Source organism: Notamacropus eugenii, chromosome 2 (genome assembly GCF_028372415.1).
Source record: "Notamacropus eugenii isolate mMacEug1 chromosome 2, mMacEug1.pri_v2, whole genome shotgun sequence".
NCBI classification, from domain to species: domain Eukaryota; kingdom Metazoa; phylum Chordata; class Mammalia; order Diprotodontia; family Macropodidae; genus Notamacropus; species Notamacropus eugenii.
Window position 1 is genome coordinate 30424938 of NC_092873.1, and position 16146 is coordinate 30441083.

The following is a 16146-nucleotide window of genomic DNA, read 5'->3' on the forward strand; positions in this document are numbered from 1 at the left end:
ACAGTAACGCAGAGTTCACCAACCACTGAGCCTGCCTGTACTCTAGTTCAGGAGAGGAGGCCCACTGCAGTCAGACCATCCCTCCCTCACACCTCATGCAGTGAGCTCCAGGGAAACTCAGGCCTCTGTTCAGGTCTGTGCTCTGTACGAAGTTGCTGTACACCACTTGACCTCCTGTTGGCCCTTCTGCAGACAACAAGAAAGGACTTATGTCCCCTCCACCATCTGTTGGGGTGGTGCTGGGAGCAGTGAAGGACAAGGCAGCCGAACCTGCCTCTGGTCCCGCCTGAGTATCCCATGCCACTAGTGTGGCCTTTCAAGGCTCACTAGATCCTTGGCTGACTGTGGGCTCTACGGGAGACGAGCAGCATGGGAGGTGTATGGGAGAAACCAGGATCACTCCAGAGAATCTGTTAGGTGAAACTAATGTTTTTATGGGAAAATCTACTGGTCTTCTGGATGTCTCAGATCTGAGCCCACTTTTGATCATGGCCATAATGAGAAGTGTACCCCAAATGGGAGCGGAGCCTGCAGGGATGTCCATCATAACTGTCATTCTTACAGTCTCTGAAATAGAATCTCTCACTGTGGAGGTCATCATGGGGACGCTGGTAGACTGTTGATTTGCTAGTAACATCAGACTCACTAACCCATGAACTGTGCTCCTGGAGGAGAATGCTACAAGCAGAGGAGTTGGTTAGTTATGTGGGCAGGTTTGGTGCTATTGTCACAGGGGTATCCATTTTCTCTCAGTGGAATAATACCCAAACTCCTGAGCTACACTTTCCTCCCCCATGCACATCATCAGCACTTCCTCCAGTAGAGCACACTCATCAGCCCTGCTCAGGCCTTGAACCTATGCTGTGGCCATTTCTTCTCGAGCCTCCTTACTGCCCTGATCCCCACACCAAAGACTACTGTTGCAGCATTCAAGCTTAGTCTCTAGAAACATAGCCCTGGCCTACCACGGTCCCCACAGGTGTGTCACTCTCCTCATATATTTTTTCATCGAATTCAAGCTCATGCTTCATTTCACTCTCTCCTTTCCTGTACAAGGGTACACTTTCATCCCCCAGATCCTCTCCAGATCTGGAAATGTGACCCAATCCTCTCTCTCATTCTTCTCTACTGTCATGTGTCCATGTACTCCATTGGTTCCCAGGTACCATTCCTTCATGATGCATAACTCAGTTGCCTCTCACTGGCTACCACTCCTTTCTAGGCCTTGTCTCCCCCATTACATGCAAATTCCTTGAAGGCTGGCTGCCTGAGGAGCTCCATTTCACACTGTTTCCCTATCTTTGCTGATATAAGCTGTGACCTTTGACAATGCAGAGATAAGGTTCCCAACAAGGCCAGTGTCCACTGCTAGGGCAGTTTGACCATCCAGGGTAGAAATGCTTTTGACTTTCAAGCCCTTAGGTAGTTTTCTGTGGTGCTGGAACAGTGACTTCAGCAAGCATTTTGAAAAGAAAAGTAGTAGCACTGGTGTCTGTTTCAAGCAATTGCTCACTTGGCCCAGTGGATAATGCTTGGTCAGAGGGTGTCCACAGGACTAGTGCCATGTGTTATGGGGTTTTCTGAAGGGCAAAACAAGGTGGGATGGGTCCTGTTGGGTTCTGTCCATGAGACGGCACCTTTGGAATCCTGGCCCTCCTCTAGCTCTGAGATCAGAGGGGAATCCGATAGAGTAACTGTGTTAGTGACCTCGATTGCCAATACAAGACAATGGATATATTGTGTCAATCTCCCATGGGGCTTTGGTGATGATAAATGAACTTTGAAATCCAGAGATGATGGTTTGGGACACAGCAGCCACACTTGAACCTCATGGCACATGGACAGGAGTCCCTGCAGCCCCCTTTTACCCATTGCCAAGTAGAGGAAGGGCTTATATCTCTGGCAGTCAGAATGTCCTCTGCACTTTTTGGAGTCTCTTCTGCAATTGGAGGAGGAGGTATGGCTGAGCTCAATTCAGCTGCTGTGTGGAGCCCTGGAGGAGTTGAGGTGATACTTATTATTGCCCTGCATGTAATCATGCTCTCTGTGGTCCGAGGAAGCTCTGAGCTCCCTTGTGTCTGCTTGTGAAACAATATGAGCATCACTTGCCACCAAAGTTGAGCCAGCTGTGGTGATCTATGAACTTCCAGGATTAGTGTTTGAGAACAGTTGGTCATCAGTAGAAGTGGTAGTCTGTGGTTAAGTTGTGTTTGTCTCTGACACTCTACTTGAGATTTCAGGGCTGAGGGTGACCACAGGACAGAAAGGGCCAATGTCTGGCATTTTGGTGATAAAGGTGAGACTTGTGGTATCAGGCCCTGGGGCAGTTGAGCTAATGTTCACTATGAAGGGAATAACTTCAGTTGAGTTTACAAGAGTTGAAGAATCGAGTGTCCTTGGCCAGGCAAGGGTGGTATCTGTCTCAGTGATGGTGAGATCACTGGCTTCAGCTTTAGTAGATGAGGGGGAAATTGTGCTTTGTCCGAGGAAAACCATGCAACTGGTGCTGGTGGTAAGAAGCAGGGTTGAGTTCACTTAAGCTTCTGTGCTGTGTCCTGTAGGAGCCATAGAGATATCCCCAGTCGTCTTCTCCGATCAGGCCTGGAGATTTTCAACTGCAATCACCAATGGAAGTGAGGAAGCAGTGGTACGTAACCTCCTTGGTACTTCTCCCAGAAGAGCAAGTGAGGACGTAGGAGATTCAGGTAAAGGAGTGATCAGAGAAGCACCTGTCCTACTTTCTCCCACTGTACCCAGAAGCTCTTGATTGGGAGTGGTCTCCAGATAAAGAGAGATCATGTCTATGACACTGCTGCTGCTGATGACAATTGGGCTGTCAGTTTCAGGAGTATTCAAGCTCATGGCCTTGGACTTGTAAGTATCCTCAGAGAACGTGACTGAAGACAAAGGAGAGAAGGTCTGGGACAAAGTAGACATAAGATCTACCCATCCTGGTGAGATCTGGGGCTTCAGAAGAGGTCAAGATCCAGGGAAACTCTGTTTTTATTCCCGGCAGGGCTGCAGTAAAGCGGGTGATGAAGATAGCAGGTGCTGGTGAAGTGACAACCAAGAATGAGTCTGTTTCTCCTTCAAGACTGATCCCGGACGTACTTGGAGTGTGGGAAGGTGTCCTGTAGCCAGCTGGCTCTGGACTAGGCCGTCAAAAAGGACTTGAGATGGAGTAAGCTGTGTTCTCAAACAGAAAAAACATTCCTGGGATGAGTGTGCCAGATTGTGATGCTGCTGAGGTTCATGGTCTGATGGTCTCCCACACTGATGTGCTGATAGAGGCCAAACTACCATGTCAGTTTTCACTGTCACCTAGTTCTGAAGTCAGTCATTGGTGCAGCAGAGGGAGTGCCTCCCTCAGGGGGTGTGGACTCTCTGAGCTGTTCTGGAGACCATTCATCTGGGCTTCTCTGACCTTCAGTCCTGGCCAAGCTTTGTCATATTTTCCACAGAATGTTAGGAGACAGCCCTGTAGTGGCTGAGTCCTGCACTTAGATAGCTCAGAGAAGAGGTGAAGGTCCTGTCAAGTCCTCCTTGGCTTCTAGAGTACACGTGCCCTCTGGTAGTGATTCCAGGCATATCAGGGAAAGTGCTGGACACAATTTTTACCTCAGTTGGCCTTTCTGTAGACTGCAAGGAAATACTTGTTTCCCCTCCAGCAGATGTGGGAATTATTTTGGGAACAGTAGAGGGCAGGGAAGCTGGGCCTGGATCTCTTACTGGCTAGGGATCTTGCTTCTCCAGGGTGCTTTGTCTCAGAGGAAGGTCTAGGCTTGGCCTCATTTCTGTAGCCCTCGTGCTTGTAGGAGTTGAGAAGGGAGACAAAGTGGGGCTGAGACTGTAGTATGAAAAGAATGAACTGGAGTGGACCATGGAGTCAGGTTGGTGCTGGGACTCTCTCTGGAGACATGTCTGATACACGTAGGTCTGCAGGGAATGTAGAAGAAATAGTTCGCTGTGAGCTGATTTTAAGGAACGAAAGAAAACTGCCCTCAATAGCACGTAGACATGGAAGGGAATACAAGAAATGTACCAAATGCCCCAGCAGTACCTCATCCAAAGGCTGTTATTACAACATACTTCAGGACGCAAAAGGAATGTGGCAGATGAATCTGCCTAGACTTGTAGTCTAGTTACAACCCCCCACTCCCCATCAGTGTCCTGTTCTTAGACTACGGAGATGAATTCCTACCTTTTTTCAAAACTGGAAGACAAGTGTCTAGGAAGCACAAGACAAACACAAGAAGCACTTTCTTACCCACAGGCCTTAAAGTGGACTCGGGTGTCAGTGGGCCACTAGGCAGTACCGCCATGCCTCCTGATGCTGTACGATACGAAATATGTGTGGCAGGTAGTACACTAACTTCCCTAACTGTAGCAACAAATAAGTGCACATATCACAGTCACGGAGTACAAAGTACAATATATCATCTCCACATGTTCTGATTGTAAACTCCAAAATATGTGCTTTCTTCATCCTTCCCATAGCAGTGTTCCTCTATTTTCCCAATCTCTCGTGTATATTCAATCTCCGGTTTTCTACTGGCTGTTTCCCTACTAACCCATCTGCAAAATATGAATGCCCACAAAAAAGAAAAAGAAAAAACACCTTCAGTTTGTCATTCTTTCCCTGATAGTATTCTTCCTTCTTTCTTAGTTCTTCCTTTTTCTCTTCCAGGTCCTTGAGATAGCTATTTACAAAAGCTGTTTCCACGTCCTTTCCTCTCACTCCCTTTTTATCTCTACAGTCTGGTTGTCAGTTTCATCAGTAAAATGAAATTGTCCTCTCTAATGTTCCTATAAAACTCTTCACTGCAAAAAGAAATGCCCTTTTCTCAATCCTCATTCTTCTCCATCTCTCTGCAGCTTTTCATTCCATTCTCCTATTTTCATTGATACTGTCTACTTCAGATTTTTATGACAATACTCTCCTGCTTCTCTGCGTGAACCCTGTCTCAGTCTCTTTTGCTAGATTCTCACCCAAGTCATCAATACCAATTTTGGGCGTAGCAAATTAGGGCTCTAACTTGGGCCCTCTTTTTTCCTTTTTCTAGGAAATTTTGTGATTTTGTAAGCACCTGGGAATTCATCCTGACAATGGATGATTTTCACACATACTCATCTACCCTTAGCTTCTGTAGTGACCTCCAATTATATTACAACTGTTGGACAACTTCCTGTTAGAAATCTTGAATTGGGTGTCCTGTATACATCTGAAATGCAGCACGTCAAAAACTCTACTCATTGTCTTTCCCCCAAGACCTTCATTTCATCTCAACTTTCCAATTTCAGGCTATCACCATCTTCCCTATCACCCAGGCTCAAAGCCCAGGAGGTCAATTTTGACTACTCACTTATACTCCCAACCCTATGTCCAATCTGCTGATAAGGAATGTAGATTTTGCTCTCCTAACACCTCTCCTATATGCTCCTTCGCTCACATGACCCAGTCATCATCCTGGTGGAAGCCCACCTCACCTCATACCTGTACTACTCCAGTAGCCTTCTGGTTGGTTTTCTTGTCATAAGACATTCTTTTCCATCCTTCACTTAGCGACCAAAATGATTTTTCTAAAGCCCAGGTCTGACCATGTCATTTTACCATTCAGTGAAATACAATGGCTTTCTGTTACCTCAAGAATCAAATAGAAAATGCCAGCTGGCATTCAGAGTCATTCAGAACCTGCCCTTCCTTTCATTTCCTAATCTTCTTACACTTTATTCCTCCTATCCCCCAGTGACACTGGTCTTCTTGCTCTTCCTTACATTGCCTAGCCATCTCCCAACTCAACACATTTTCACTAGCTGTCTCCCATCCTTGGAGTTCTTTCCCTCCTCATTTTCCTGAATTCCTTCAAACCCCTGTTAATCTTCCCCCCTTCCTGTAGAAAGGCACCCCCTTCCTGCCTATAGGAAGGCGTGATCTTAATAAACATGACGCTCTTGATTCTTAAGTGATCGCTATTAATTCTAGTGTCCTTCCCTTATTGATTATCTCCAATTTATTCCATATTTAGCTCATGTCCCCACAGGGCTTATCAAGAGGCCAGCTGTCAGCTCATTAGGAGAGACATCCTTGATGCATTTTCACTGGGCTCTGAAAGAACTGTGTGTCCTCTTCTAGCACTTTTAGGGTGCTGGTGGAGAAGGCAGAACCATCACTGCATTTAGTCACTGGTGTAACAGAAGAAGTACAGTTCTCGGAAGTTGTGGGCTACATCACTTCAGTCAGAAGCAGTACAGGTGGGATTTTCTGAGCTCCTTATACTCCCTTCAGAGAGGGAAAGGAAAGTCCTGGAGGCTGGGCAGAGAAGAGGTGGAGGTTCTGTCAGGCCAAAAGTGTTACACCTGGACCTCGTGGGCTGCATGTCTTGGAGTATCTTGTGGTCTCAAGGAAACTGTTGGCCACTATTTTACCCACCATTGACTTTTCTGTAGACAGCAAGCAATTTCTCATATCTCTTCTAGCAGATGTTGGGATGATTCTGGGAGCAATGGAGGACAGGGCACTGATCCTCACTATTATTGTCTAGGGCAGGCATCCGAATTCTCTGGGCTCGTTCACATCATGGACATATCTGAGTTTGGCCCAACTCCCATGGCGCTGATGGCTGTAGGAGTTGCAGGTAGAGAAAAAATGGGCCTGATTTCGGTTCCTTTCCCTCAGACAGAAACATGGGAAGAATCAACTGCAGTGGGCTATGGAGCCTGGGTGGTGGTTGGACTCTTTCAAGGGGATATTTCTGATAGAAGCAAGTCCAAAGGAAATGTAGAAGAAATTGTCCTGGCTGTACTGATCTTTAACGGGAACGCTGGAGTTTGAGCTGACTGTGGCTTCCATTTGCAGGCAAGGAAAGTAGGGGACTTTCAGCACTCAAGCTATCTGCAAGAAATGATCCAGGTGGTGTTGAAATTTCTATGGAAGAGTAGATGATTCTTCTGTGTTTCTTAGGCCTGAGACCAACTCTTATGGTGGCCACAGTGAGAAGGTGAATTATCAGTGGCTCTTCTACCTGGAGTTGTCTCCATGATGATTACCTCTGTTGCAGTGTCAGAAATGGAATCTCTCACAATGGAGACAGTCTTGGGGATGGTGGTAGACTCTGCTGAGTCTCTTTCCAGGTCAGATCCACTGACATTATCCAACGTCCCGGTGCTTCAGGTGCAGAATCCTGTGCACATGGAAGTTAGTTGGAGTTGGCAGTTGGTTGAAATGTGCCTAAGTGTTGGTGGGTGGAAATTGGCATCATTTAGACAGACTTCCATTGCCTCTTAGTCTGGCCCCTACTGTATTCGAGACATCTCCCAACCCACTACACCTCACTTTCCCCTGCATTCATTAGTTGAGCTTCAGTTCCTGGATAAGTCTTACCTACGGTCTAAGGATTCCATCAGAGACTGCTACACACTGCTATGTTAGCTTAGTGTGGCCCCATTTGTCCATGAGACACCCATGTTAGAGAACCTATACCGTGACAAGATTCATTTTTGACTCATGCAGATCCCAGGGAGACTTGCAGAATAGAGATAATAGGAGAAGGTACTGATCCTTACTTGGAATTCTATTGATATCTGTGGCAGAGGAATGAATTAGGATAGACACTGAGACTCGGGGGCAGCTAGACAGTTCAATGGATAGAAAACTTGTTCTGAAATCAGGAGGACCTGAGTGAAATCCCGCCTCAGACATATGTCACTAGCCATGTGACCCTGGCAAAGACACTTAACCCCAATTGCCTTGCAAAAATATAATGAACGAAAATTAGTTTAAGCTCAACTGACCGATCAATACCTGTCCAATCTCTTGCCCATAATTCTCCAAAGTTGCAATTACCCCACAGGCTTCACTGGAGAAAGCAATGAGATGGGAAAATCTGTGTACCACATTTCAGGAAGAATTTCAATGGAATATGATTCAATCTACACCTCTAATGCTTATCCTTGTGAGTCTTTGGGCAAAGGTTCACATCTGCTTTAGAGATTTCTCTACTTTAAGACATTTGTACTAGACAATTAAATTCCCTTCAGGTACTAGTAATATGATCCCATAAGGGCAAGCAGAATGGTGAATTGTTGGTCAAGTAGAGGTGTTAGCCATTCCAGTCATGGCAAGAGATGTGGCTTCAGATGTGGAAGAAGATGAGGTGCTCTAAGTTCTTTCTCCTGTAGGAGTCACAGAGCTACTTCTGCTAAAGGTATCATGACTTGCCGTTGTTGATATAGGACACAAGACTGTTTCTGCTCTAACCCACAGAAAGGATGGTGTGGTGTAGAGTGGAATAGCCATCTGACCTGGTGCTGAACACTCCATCAGGACTTGCTTGGAGGTCAGCTGAGGTCTCAGCACGAAAAGTTGCCCTAGCACCATTGCTCCCCACCCCCAACTCATTTCAAACAAAGAGGTGGTTATGGAAGCCATATTATTAGCTCGGTGCCTGTTTGCAAGAGAGTTGGAGTCTAGAATCTCTTCTAACACTAGGAGGAAAATACGTATCTCCAGTCACTGATCCAACTGATATGTCTGCCCCCTCAGGATTCAAGGTCTCCCTGTGTTTAGTGGGAGGAAGTAGAGTTTGGCTTGTTGGGGCTCTTGTCATGTGGGGTGAGGGGATAATTGTAGAATGGTTGGCTCGCTGTCTTATATCATGGGGGGCAACAGTAGATGTGTCTCTGGCCTTGTAAAAGTTGGTGGTCTCAAGGAACGTGTTTGATATTTGAGAGTTGTGTGGGGCTTGAGTGTACTCTCCACAAAGGAATCAGACAATGTTATGGGCCCAGATATCCCTTTTGTGGGTGCCAAGGATGCACATGTGTTGGGATGATCCTTATAGCAGGATGGTGCAGGCAGATGAGCCAGATTCTCTTCACGTCTGGGAGTTTGACTTCTCTGGGGTAGTGACCTCAGCTTGCCCTGGAGTTGGTACAGGGCTTTCTCCTGGTTCTTTGGCATGGAAAGTTGAAGGAGAGAAGGACATGGAAGCAGGAGGACTGGTGCTCATCCCTAAAGCTGAGGCAGTTGTGCAGAGAATATCTGGTGGAACTGCCATAGTTATTGATCCCATACTGGAGTTCTCCATGGTAGTTGGGGGTGCTCTAGATGTGATGATTGAGAGAAGAGAGGAAAGGCTCCCAGGCAGCCTGGTCTGTAAAAGAGTACTTGAGTCAGATGTAGTTGTTGTTTCATCTGAAGTCAAGGCAAGCAACAGGCTCCTGTTTGCCGTGTTCACTCCCGCTGATGTCTTTGGCACAGCAGGGGCTCTTGTAGAAGAAGAGGTAGATTCTGTGGGTGAGAATGTCTTGATTTGTGGCCAGCTGTTCCAGTGGGAACCTGGTGGCTGGTGTGATGAATTGAAGGAATTATCTCCATCGCAACTGACTCTGTTGGATCATTTGAAAAAGAGGCTTTTACACAGCTGAACTCAGAGATGGTGTTCAGCCCCAAGAAGTCACAAGTTTGGGGAGATGAGCCTCCTGCTTAGGTTCTTTTACTGGGGAATTCTGTGACTGAGCAGTTGGTTGGCACATGTGAAGGGTGTAGGGAAGGAAAGAGAGCAGGCTATCCATCCCCATTTCTCCTCAATAACGCAATTCCTACTTAGGGATACCACCCTTACTAGTGAGTGGAAGCTAGGTGGTGTAGTCTATAGAGCACCAGTGCAGGAGTCAGGAGGACCTGAGTTCAAATCTCACCTCAGACACTTGACACTCACTAGCTGTGTGACCTTGGGCAAGTCACTTAACCCCAATTGCCTTGTCCTGGGTCATCTGCAGTCATCCTGATGAGTTCACTGGATTCAGATGGCTCTGGAGGAGAAGTCAGGTTGGGGACTTGCACAACCCTACGTCATTATTTCCCTAATGGCATGGTCATCTTTGGGAACAAAGGATGGACACACAAACACACAGAACCCTACCTACATCTGAGGATAATGTGAAAATTCAGAGTTCCTCCTTTGGAAATGAAGGCATGGTAGCTAGGTGGCCCATCAGGTAAGGGTGGTAAGCCTAGAGTCAGGAAGATCTGAGTTCAAGTCTTGCCTCAGACATGTACTAACTGAGTTAAACTAGACAGATCGCTTAACTTCGGCTTCCTTGTGTGTAAAGCAAGAAAAATAGTTGCACCTACCTCACAGGACTCTTATGAACACCAAATATGATACAGTGTGTTTTGCAAACTTTTAAGCCCTATGTCAATGGTAACTTATTTTCTGTACATAAAATGAATTTTCATAAATTAAATCCTCTTTTCTTATTTGTCTGATTGACATCATTCAAAATTACTTTGTCCTTGCTTCCAGTTTGTGAAGAATTCTAAATTAACATAATTGTGAGCAAACATGAATGCACTAGGGAAGTCATCTGTTTAAAGAAACCCTGCTTTGCTTCCTTTAGAAAGGAGGAAATTCCCACTAAATGATTGGTTTGATGAGTCCTAGTTTTCTTTAGAGTTTAAAGGAATCTTTAGGAGGTCGTTGTTAGGAAATTGGTGACTGAACATTGAGTCACCCTGCTCTCTAACCTTTTGCTGCTGTTAACAGAGACTGGTACCCGAAAGCCATCCCTACTAAATAACACCTGATATCAGATGCAGCCAGTTGTGGAAGAGGCAGGTGAAAGCAATCAGTTATATCCCTGATTTCAAATCGGGCCTCAGACACTTACTAGCTATGTGACCCTAGGCAAGTCACTTGATCCTGTGTGCCTCAGTACCTCATCTGTAAAATGAGGTAGAGAAGGAAATGACCAGGAAAACCCCAAATAGGGTCACACAGAGTCAGATACTATGGAAAAAATGATTGAAGAACAGATAACTCAGGGAATAGAGTGCTGAGCCTGGGATCAGAAGACCTGAGTGCAAATTTGGCCTCAGACCCTACCAGCTGTACCACCCTGGGCAAGTCACTTAACCTCCATTTGCCTTAACCCACTGGGGTTTGGAAATGGCAAACCACTCCAGTATCTTTGCCAAGAAAACCCCATGGATTGTATGGTCCACATGGCCACAGTCAAACACAAGTGAACAATACCAAGAAGCAGTATAACAGAGAACACAAACAGCTGAGAAGGAGTGGGCCTGGGTTCAAGTCTGGGATCTTACACTTCCTAGCTGTGTGAACTTTCTGGGCCGTGAGTTTTTACCATTCAAAACTGGCAGGCTGAAATAGAGATCTTCAGGACTCTTTCACATTTTACAAGTTTAAAATTTCTTACAACTCCTAATTGAGCAATTAAATATTTCAGTTCTGGTATTGAATTCTCTTGGCTTTAAGTAGATCTAACAATAGTAGATGTCTTGTTTTCTGTTTAATAGCCTACTTCCCATGTCACCTGTGTCTGCAGATTCCCTTGATTCCATTACTTAAGCTCCCTAGCAGAGAAGAATGTTGTCCCGGCACTAGGAATCCTATGCTTTCACCTACTGACCTCACAATAGTTTCTCATTGGTGATAAGGCAGGTTTCACGTCTTAAGAAGTTCTTTTCTTTTCATTCTCAAAAGAGGCAGGGGACATGTCATTATCGGGTCTGAATCTCGGCTGAGTACATGAAAATCTTGTCTCTGAAGATTTATCCACATTTTATGTCTATTGAGGTATTATTGGTACATTGTGTCAGAGTGGAATATTTCCAGGTTCCTGTAATGGTTGATTATAAAAACAAAAAATACTAGAAGCTAGTAGAGACCTTGGGTGAGAGAATATATTACACTTGAAAGAAATTAAACTTCATAATGTGGTGGAATGGATCTTAGGGGTTATCTAAGCCAATGCTTATTTGAAAAATGAAGAAATATTCTCTGAAAAACCATAAATTTCACTATTTGCAAACTTTTTCCTCCCAACAATCATTCTGAGCTGCAAATGTCATTGTCTCTATGCTACAGGTGAGAAAATTAAACCTGGGGATGTGAGTCCAAATCCAAGTTGTGCAATCTAGCTCCTATGGAAGGATGTCTCCAACCCCCAAAGTGGAGAAATGCCTTTCTGAATGTCACATGGTACTTTAATAGCAGGAAGCCGAATTCAAACACAGACTTCTGATATGCAGTCAAGTGTTCTCTCCCCTGACCTACGCAGCCTTCCACTGACAAAAGTTTTCTGGCTGCATTTAGTGTGCATAATTAATATTTGTTTGATTGAATTGAATTGGGTTGAGTGGAGCAAATATTCTTCATCATGTCTTGCTTCCTTCACCAGGCAGTTGATTCATTTCTATTCTGTGGATGAAAACCATGCTTGCATTTGTTCTGATGAGCGTGTTGATGTACAACGTTTGTAGATCGGACCAAGGCCTTTGACACTGTTACTGATAAGGGCTTATGGAAAATTATGTCAAAATTTTCTTGCCCAAAGAAATTAATCAATATTGTATGTCAATTTCACGATGGCATGTTTGTCCTGATTCTGGACAATGGACAAAACTCTCGTACCTTCCCAGTCACCAACAGAGTGAAATAAGGCGTGTGCTTGCTCCCATGCTTTTTAGCATAATGTTTTCAGCCACGTTGACTAATGCTTTTAAGGAGGATGAACACAGCATCAAGGTCAACTACCATACTGATGGCAAGTTCTTTAATTTGAAAAGGCTACAAGCCAAGACCAAAGTGGAGGGAGTGTTGGTGCATGATTTTCTGTTTGCAGATGATTCTGCATTGCACTCAATGCAGCCTCTGAAGCTGAGATGTAACGAAGTATGGATCAATTCTCTGTTGCATGTGCTGATTTTGGCCTAATAATTAACACCAAGAAAACACAGGTGCTCCATCAGCCATCACCACACTATCAGTTACAACAAATGGAGAAGTTTTGAAAGCTGTGGATAAGTTCATTTGCCTTGGTAGTGTACTTTCCAGGGATGTACACATTGACAATGAGGTTGATGCACACATTGCCAGAGCTAGCTCAGTGTTTAGGAGGCTCAGAAGAAAAGTTTGGAAGAGAAGAGGTATGAGACTGACTACCAAACTGCAGGTCTACAGAGCCATTGTGCTGACCTCATTGTTATGTGCTTATGAAACATGGACAGACGACCAGTGCCATGCCAAGAAACTGAATTGCTTCCATTGAAATTGTCTTAGGATGATTCTGAGGATCACTTGGCAGGATAAGGTAGCAGACACTGAAGTCCTTACTCGAGCTGAACTGCCAAGTATTCAAACTATGCTTCAGCGAGCGCAACTCTGATAGGCTGGCTAGGATGTTTGAATGCAAAATGTATGCTTGCCAAAAAGACTTTTATGGAGAACTCGCATGGGGCAGGCGATCACGTGGTGGCCAGAAGAAGTGATACAAGGACATTCTCAAGGTCTCTCTCAAGAACTTTGGATTTAACTGTGCAACATGGGAGACACTGGCACAGGACCGCTCAGCATGGCGTGCCCATATCAGAAAGGGCGCTGTGCGCTTTGAGCAAAGCAGAATTGAGACAGCACAAAGTAATCGCAGGATGGGAAATTTGGAATATTCACCCCAAATATTCACATGGACTATCTGTGCCCAGCCTGTGATAGAACATTCCAAGCTCACATTCGCCTGATCAACCACAGTCAGACCCACTGAAATTTCACTTTATCATGGTGATGTCATTTTGGTCCTCCTTGAAGACAAAGGACAACAAGCAACCAACCAACCAATGTTGATGTTGCCAGTTGCTGGTAAGTGAATATCCTTTTTCAAATCCTGCATGGACAGAGAAATATCTAACTACCTTAAAAGATGTCCTTTTGGATGAGGTCTAAGTTTTCCTGAGAGGATGGGGGAGGGGGAAATTGTGAGAAAAAGGTGAAACTTTTCTCTAAGTGCCAATGCAGGAAGTATTTTCACACATATCATAAGTCCATGATAGGCATAAGTGACTTGAGCATTTGTGGCTTGTCTACCAGCCTGAAGCCCCCCACCCTTAGGCCAACAGAAAAATTATACTCAGACCTCCCCTACTCATGCATTATAATAAGAGCTCATGATTACATTCTTTAACACTTAGAGCATTGTTACCGGTTCTCCTCTCCTTCTTACTTTTGCAGATGGTTTCATGTGACAGTTCATATGGAAAAAAGAAAAACTATTCTGGTAGCCAACCAACATCCTTCTAATGAACCTCCCCAAACATAGTTGGGCTGATCCTCAAATAAGAGAAACACATCATATTCAGAACTCAAAATTTTCCATTTTGGAAAGATGCCTGCCAGTGTAGCCACAGGCTTTGGGGCTTCAGTTTCCTTCTCTGTAACCCAGAGACAATAATATTTACCTTGGTCACCATCTAACTTATGGTAAGGATCAAATGAGAGAAATGGTGTGAAAGAAGGCAATATAATACCATGAAAAGAGTATTCTCTCAAAAGTTACAAGCTCAAAGTTTGACATTGACTCCATGATTGGCTTTGAAAAATAATTTTCCTGGGCTCCAGTTTCCTCATCTGTATAATGAGGCATGAGAAGGTCATTTACCAGATGGATTCTGAGGTTCCTTATTGCTCTAGAGCTATAAAAGAGCTTTGGAAAATATGAGAAGCCCTACAAATGTAAGGTATTGTTATATCCAGTACCACTAACTTACACAGTTTTAAAATTAATGTTTAACTCTACAAATTATCTATCTTATCTATCCATTCATCAGTTCATCTGAACTTTCTTTTTTTCATCTTTCTCTGACCATGTGACCACAACTGAACTTTACCACTTCCTCCTCAATGTGCTCTTCTTGATCAAAAAATACATTAGATCCAAACCCCTCCAGTATTCAATGACGTACTGGCCATGCCTTCACATAGTGTGCTCCTTCCCACTTCTGTATCTTTCCTTAGGGTTATTCTCTCTGCAGAGAAAGCCCTCTCTCTTCCTCTGTGCTTGTCTTAGTTCAACAAAGATTTAGATCCTTCAAGTCTCACCAGCTCTGAGATTCAATTTGATCCAACCAATACTTATTAGCATAAGTGCCTACTGTTGAAGTATGAGAACCTGGCTAAGAGTCAGGAAGAAATTGGCTCACTTTCCATTTCTGAAATAAAATGACTGTGTAGTCAATTCATTTAAGCTCTCAATAACAGGCAGCTCTCCAAGTCTGCAAGCAATGGATGAGATGCTATCTATATCAGTAAAGGGTATCTTCTTACTTGGAGGTCCCTATGCCACAAGAAAAATCACAGCTCCACACCTTCCAAAAATAATCAAGGCATTGTTCTTGGTTTTGAATACGCAGACAAAATAAACAAACAGTGCTTTCCCTTCAGTAACATATTCAAATGAGGAATGGGCAGAGATAATGAATGCCAATATAAAGCCTCCTCCAAATATTCCAGACTGCACTGATCTCTCCTTCTCTGAACTAGAATCAGAGAAATTTCATATTAAGAAGAGTTCTTTGAGTTAAAAGAAACTCATTTAACCAGCAAGAGATCTGAATAGCTTCTAACTGCAAACTCTCCAAAACCAGGGCATCAAAAGAAAAGAATTATATGCCAAATAATAGAGCCATTACAGCTGACTTGGTAAGATAAGGAAGTGGAACTCTGCATAGGTAAAGACTCCATGAGAATTGAGGGTCTTACTCAGCACCCTTATGAGTGTGCACATGCACGTGCACGTGCGCGCGCGCGCGCACACACACACACACACACACACACACACACACACACACCTCCGATCAACTCCACACACCCATAGATGTGACCACAAAGGAGTTCACAAGTTTATAACTCAGGGTGTTTCCTTAAGCATACCACACAGGAGGGACTCTGCCCAAATCCCTCCCTGATCCAACAAGAAACAGAAGAAAGTGAATGTAGCCAGTCACATAGGAAAGAAAAATGATGGCCAGTTGAAAGTCTTGGGGGCGGGTAAGAGACTTGGCACATCTGGTGCTCTGAGTGATAGTGCAATGTTATCTTGCATTGAGTTTTAGAGAGGAGACTAGAAACCAGCCAGGTTTGACGACCAATGGTTGTCAAGACTAGGTGTCTCACAGCCTATTCTAATGTCTTTGATTGCTTGATGATTAATAGAGATATTTAAGTTCACGCAGGGAGATGTTCTCACCTAACAAGGGTAGTTATTTTAAGGGAACAAGGGGAATATTGATTGATTGAACGGACTGACCTACAGTTTAATTCCAAGTCCAGTGTCCCACCCACACTATAC